We start from the raw sequence: 6,996 nt of genomic DNA on the forward strand, positions 1-6,996 counted from the left end.
CCTAGAAGGACCGCTAGGTGACGCTCCCGTCCCAGAGAACCAAGACATTATGAATGCTTGGCAGTCTCGTGCTGATGATTACTCCCTCGTTCAGTGCGGCATGCTTTACAGCTTAGAACTGGGGCTCCAAAAGCGTTTTGAGCATCACGGAGCATATGAGATGTTCGAAGAGCTGAAACTAGTTTTCCAAGCTCACGCCCGGGTTGAGAGATATGACATCTCTGAAAAGTTCTATAGTTGTAAGATGGAGGAAAATAGTTCTATCAGTGAGCACATACTCAAGATGTCTGGGTTGCACAACCGTATGACCCAGCTGAATATTAACCTCCCTGATGAGGCAGTCATTGACAGAATCCTTCAGTCGCTCCCACCAAGCTACAAGAGCTTTGTGATGAACTACAATATGCAGGGGATGGTAAAGACCATTCCTGAAGTATTTTCTATGCTGAAGTCAGCAGAGGTTGAAATCAAGAAAGAACATCAAGTGTTGATGATCAATAAGACCACTAAGTTCAAGAAGGGCAAGGGTAAGAAGAACTTCAAGAAGGACGGCAAGGAGGTTGCTGCGCCCGGTAAGCCAGTTGCCGAGAAGAAGTCAAAGAATGGACCCAAGCCTGAGACTGAGTGCTTTTATTGCAAGGGGAAGGGTCACTGGAAGCGGAACTGCCCCAAATACTTAGCGGATAAGAAGGCCGGCAACACCAAAGGTATATTTGATATACATGTAATTGATGTGTACCTTACCAGTACTCGTAGTAACTCCTGGGTATTTGATACGGGTGCCGTTGCTCATATTTGTAACTCACAGCAGGAGCTGCGGAATAAACGGAGACTGGCGAAGGACGAGGTGACGATGCGCGTCGGGAATGGTTCCAGAGTCGATGTGATCGCCGTCGGCACGCTGCCTCTACATTTACCTACGGGATTAGTTTTGAACCTTAATAATTGTTATTTAGTGCCAAGTTTGAGCATGAACATTGTATCTGGATCTCGTTTAATACGAGATGGCTACTCATTTAAGTCCGAGAATAATGGTTGTTCGATTTATATGAGAGATATGTTTTATGGTCATGCTCCGATGGTCAATGGTTTATTCTTAATGAATCTCGAACGTAGTGTTACACATATTCATAGCGTGAATACCAAAAGATGTAAAGTTGATAACGATAGTCCCACATACTTGTGGCACTGCCGCCTTGGTCACATTGGTGTCAAGCGCATGAAGAAGCTCCATGCTGATGGACTTTTAGAGTCTCTTGATTATGAATCATTTGACACATGCGAACCATGCCTCATGGGCAAGATGACCAAGACTCCGTTCTCCGGAACAATGGAGCGAGCAACCAACTTGTTGGAAATCATACATACCGATGTGTGCGGTCCAATGAGCGTTGAGGCTCGCGGAGGATATCGTTATGTTCTCACTCTCACTGATGACTTAAGTAGATATGGGTATGTCTACTTAATGAAACACAAGTCTGAGACCTTTGAAAAGTTCAAGGAATTTCAGAATGAGGTAGAGAATCAACGTGACCGAAAGATAAAATTCCTACGATCAGATCGTGGAGGAGAATACTTAAGTCACGAATTTGGTACACACTTAAGGAAATGTGGAATCGTTTCACAACTCACGCCGCCTGGAACACCTCAGCGAAACGGTGTGTCCGAACGTCGTAATCGCACTCTATTGGATATGGTGCGGTCTATGATGTCTCTTACCGATTTACCGCTATCATTTTGGGGATACACTCTAGAGACAGCTACATTCACTTTAAATAGGGCACCGTCTAAATCCGTTGAGACGACACCGTATGAATTATGGTTTGGGAAGAAACCTAAGCTGTCGTTTCTAAAAGATTGGGGATGCGATGCTTATGTCAAGAAACTTCAACCTGAAAAGCTCGAACCCAAGTCGGAAAAATGCGTCTTCATAGGATACCCTAAGGAAACTGTCGGGTATACCTTCTACTTAAGATCCGAGGGAAAGATCTTTGTTGCCAAGAACGGATGCTTTCTGGAAAAAGAGTTTCTCTCGAAAGAAGTAAGTGGGAGGAAAGTAGAACTCGATGAAGTACTACCTCTCGAACGGGAAAGTGGTGCAGCTCAGGGAAATGTTCCTGTGATGCCCACACCAACCAAAGAGGAAAACAATGATGATGATCAAGGTACTTCGGATCAAGTTGCTACTGAACTTCGTAGGTCCACAAGGACACGTTCCGCACCAGAGTGGTACGGCAACCCTGTCCTAGAAATCATGTTGTTAGACAACGGTGAACCTTCGAACTATGAAGAAGCGATGGCGGGCCCAAATTCCAACAAATGGCTAGAAGCCATGAAATCCGAGATAGAATCCATGTATGAAAACAAAGTATGGACTTTGACTGACTTGCCCGATGATCGGCGAGTGATAGAAAACAAATGGATCTTTAAGAAGAAGACGGACGCGGATGGTAATGTCACCATCTATAAAGCTCGACTTGTCGCTAAGGGTTATCGGCAAGTTCAAGGGATTGACTACGATGAGACTTTCTCTCCCGTAGCGAAGCTTAAGTCCGTCCGAATCATGTTAGCGATTGCCGCATACTATGATTATGAGATATGGCAGATGGACGTCAAAACGGCATTCCTTAACGGGCATCTTAAGGAAGAACTGTATATGATGCAGCTGGAAGGTTTTGTCGATCCTGAGAACGCTAACAAAATATGCAAGCTCCAGCGATCCATTTATGGGCTGGTGCAAGCATCTCGGAGTTGGAATATTCGCTTTGATGAGATGATCAAAGCGTTTGGGTTTATGTAGACTTATGGAGAAACCTGCGTTTACAAGAAAGTGAGTGGGAGCTCTGTAGCATTTCTCATATTATATGTAGATGACATACTCTTGATGGGAAATAATATAGAATTTCTGGACAGCATTAAGGCCTACTTGAACAAATGTTTTTCAATGAAGGACCTTGGAGAAGCTGCTTATATATTAGGCATCAAGATCTATAGAGATAGATCGAGATGCCTCATAGGTCTTTCACAAAGCACATACCTTGATAAGATTTTGAAAAAGTTCAAAATGGATGAGTCCAAGAAAGGGTTCTTGCCTATGTTACAAGATGTGAGATTGAGCTCGGCTCAGTCACCGACCACAGCAAAAGATAAAGAAGAGATGAGTGTCATCCCCTATGCTTCAGCCATAGGATCTATTATGTATGCCATGCTGTGTACCAGACCTGATGTAAACCTTGCCGTAAGTTTGGTAGCAAGATACCAGAGTAATCCCGGCAAGGAACACTGGACAGCGGTCAAGAATATCCTGAAGTACCTGAAAAGGACAAAGGACATGTTTCTTGTTTATGGAGGAGACGAAGAGCTCGTCGTAAAGGGTTACGTCGACGCTAGCTTCGACTCAGATCCGGATGACTCTAAGTCACAAACTGGATACGTGTATATGTTGAATGGTGGAGCAGTAAGCTGGTGCAGCTGCAAGCAGAGCGTCGTGGCGGGTTCTACGTGTGAAGCGGAGTACATGGCAGCCTCGGAGGCAGCGCATGAAGCGATTTGGGTGAAGGAGTTCATCACCGACCTAGGAGTCATACCCAATGCGTCGGGGCCAATCAAACTCTTCTGTGACAACACTGGAGCTATTGCCCTTGCCAAGGAGCCCAGGTTTCACAAGAAGACCAGGCACATCAAGCGTCGTTTCAACTCCATCCGTGAAAATGTTCAAGATGGAGACATAGAAATTTGCAAAGTACATACGGATCTGAATGTCGTAGATCCGTTGACTAAACCTCTCTCGCGAGCAAAACATGATCAACACCAGAACTCTATGGGTGTTCGATTCATCACAATGTAACTAGATTGGTGACTCTAGTGCAAGTGGGAGACTGTTGGAAATATGCCCTAGAGGCAATAATAAAAGTATTATTATATTTCATTGTTCATGATAATTGTCTTTTATTCATGCTATAACTGTATTATCCGGAAATCATAATACACGTGTGAATACATAGACCACAATATGTCCCTAGTGAGCCTCTAGTTGACTAGCTCGTTGTGATCAACAGATAGTCATGGTTTCCTGGCTATGGACATTGGATGTCGTTGATAACGGGATCACATCATTAGGAGAATGATGTGATGGACAAGACCCAATCCTAAGCATAGCACAAAGATCGTGTAGTTCGTTTGCTAGAGCTTTGCCAATGTCAAGTATCTCTTCCTTCGACCATGAGATCGTGTAACTCCTGGATACCGTAGGAATGCTTTGGGTGTATCAAACGTCACAACGTAACTAGGTGACTATAAAGGTGCACTACAGGTATCTCCGAAAGTGTCTATTGGGTTGACACGGATCGAGACTGGGATTTGTCACTCCGTATGACGGAGAGGTATCTCTGGGCCCACTCGGTAATGCATCATCATAATGAGCTCAAGGTGACCAAGGTGTTGGCCACGGGATCATGCATTACGGTACGAGTAAAGTGACTTGCCGGTAACGAGACTGAACAAGGTATTGGGATACCGACGATCGAGTCTCGGGCAAGTAACGTACCGATTGACAAAGGGAATTGTATACGGGGTTTGATCGAATCCTTGACATCGTGGTTCATCCGATGACATCATCGAGGAGCATGTGGGAGCCAACATGGGTATCCAGATCCCGCTGTTGGTTATTGACCGGAGAGTCTCGGTCATGTTTGCATGTCTCCCGAACCCGTAGGGTCTACACACTTAAGGTTCGGTGACGCTAGGGTTATCAGGAAGACAAGTATGTGATTACCGAATGTTGTTCGGAGTCCCGGATGAGATCCCGGACGTCATGAGGAGTTCCGGAATGGTCCGGAGGTAAAGTTTTATATATGGGAAGTTGTTAAACGGGCACCGGAAAGTTTCAGGGTCATACCGGTATGTACCGGGACCACCGGAAAGGTTCCGGGGGTCCACCGGGAGGGACCACCCCTCCCGGGGGGGGGGCACTTGGGCTGCGTAGGGATAGCAGCCAGCCCCTAGTGGGCTTGGCATGCCCCCTCCCTTTGGCCCATGCGCCTAGGGTTGGGGGGGAAACCCTAAAGGGGGCGCACCCCCCCTTGCTTGGGGGGCAAGCCCCCCACCCTTTGGCCGCCGCCCCCCTCTAGGGTTTCCCCTAGAGGGCCGGCCCCCCTTGCCCCTTCCTCCTATAAATAGAGGGGGTGAGGGGAGGGCTTCTACACACGACAACTCAAGGCGCAACCCCTCCCCTCCCCAACACCTCTCCTCCTCCGTACGTGCTCGGCGAAGCTCTGTCAGAATACTGCTGCACCAACTGCACCACGCCATCGTGCTGGCCTTGGAGCTGCCTTCCTCAACCTCTCCTTCCTCCTTGCTGGATCAAGACGGAGGAGACGTCGTCCGTCCCGTACGTGTGTTGAACGCGGAGGTGTTGTCCGTTCAGCACTTAGTCATCGGTGATCCGAATCACGACGAGTACGACTCCATCATCACCATCCCCTTGAACGCTTCCGCACTCGATCTGCAAGTGGTATGTAGATGCAAACTCTTCCCCTTGACTCGTTGCTTAGATGAACTGATAGATTGATCTTGGTGAAACCATAGGAAAATATTTAATTTTCTGCAACGTTCCCCAACAACGCCACCGCGACTAGCTGCACCCGCGGCCGCGGCGAGCTGCGCACATGGAGCGAGGCCATGGAGCGGCCGGCCTGGGGTGGAGGTTTTTTGCATCCTTGGACCTACGGCGACGCGCGGAGGGAACACGCCGGGACCTGGTGAGAACGCGGTGCTGGAACCAGCATCGGGATTTGCTTCAACCAGCGTGAGGATTTGATTCAACCGGCGAGGATGGTGGTAGCGGCGACAACGGTGGCCGTGGTAAGTTGATGTCTTTTTCTATTTTTGCTGGAACCACTTTCGATTTTTGCTGGAAGCATTTTCTTGATTTGCTGCAGCAGGGGATGATTGCGCCGGGCGACCATGGCGGCGGTGCCATGATTTTTGTTGCACAGATTTTTTGCTGAAACTAGCATTTTTGAGTTCCTGCAAGCGGCAAGGATGGTGCTGGGGCGGATACAACAGCAACTCCATGAATTCTTTTGCTGCATTGACCTTTTTTTCTGGAGGAAACAATTTTCATTTTTTTGCTGGAACTATAGCAATTTTTTGTTGGAACCATGTGTATTTTTTGCTGGAACCATATCAATGTGTTTTGCTGAAATCATAGCATTTTTGCTGCAACCACATTATTGTTTGCTGGAGCCATATTAATTATTTGCTGGAACCATGTGTTTTTGGTTTTAAACTGGTGTATTCTTTGTTTTTTGTGCTGCAACCGATGAGTGGCGACGGCGAGCGACGAGCATTGGGGAACCAACGGAGCTTCGAGGTCGCCGGGGCATGAATCGATGGTGCTCGTTGTGTTTTTGTTTCCTTGTGCGTACTGGGAAGAGGGACGAGAAGAGAAAGGAAGAGGACGTGAGATCTGACGGTTCGTGACTTTCAGATCGATGGCTAGCAGCAGACCGGCCGAAAGATTGGGCCGGTGCGCCGGCGCCTAACGTTGGCCTTAGGGTAATCAGCCAATATTGCTTTTATAGATGCACTAACATACTGCTAATTTCAGCTTTTTTCTTCATTACTGCAGGGGCATATCTGTATTGTAAGGAAAAGTTAGTGCACCTGGTAATTCCTTTTTGACATGGCTATTCTATCACGGTTTAATCCCATGGTACAAAACTAATAGTTTATTGGTATGCATAACGATCTTGCCAAAGGTTTTACCTGTGTATATCACTTCATAGTTGAAAGTGTTTGCTGCAATCATAATGAGCTTCATGTTGCCTTTTTGTGGAAAATAGCGTAGAACTCCACTTGCTACTCTCATCAACTTTCAGCGAGTCAGTGATAGTGTTAGAGTACGTAATGGGCCTAATGGGCCCATTAGTCTTAGGGTTAATTAGAGATAAGGGTCGCTTGCTTAGGGGTCAAGTAAGTCTTGCTTGGGAGTCA

The sequence above is a fragment of the Triticum aestivum genome, chromosome 2B, assembly GCF_018294505.1.
Source record: "Triticum aestivum cultivar Chinese Spring chromosome 2B, IWGSC CS RefSeq v2.1, whole genome shotgun sequence".
NCBI lineage: Eukaryota > Viridiplantae > Streptophyta > Magnoliopsida > Poales > Poaceae > Triticum > Triticum aestivum.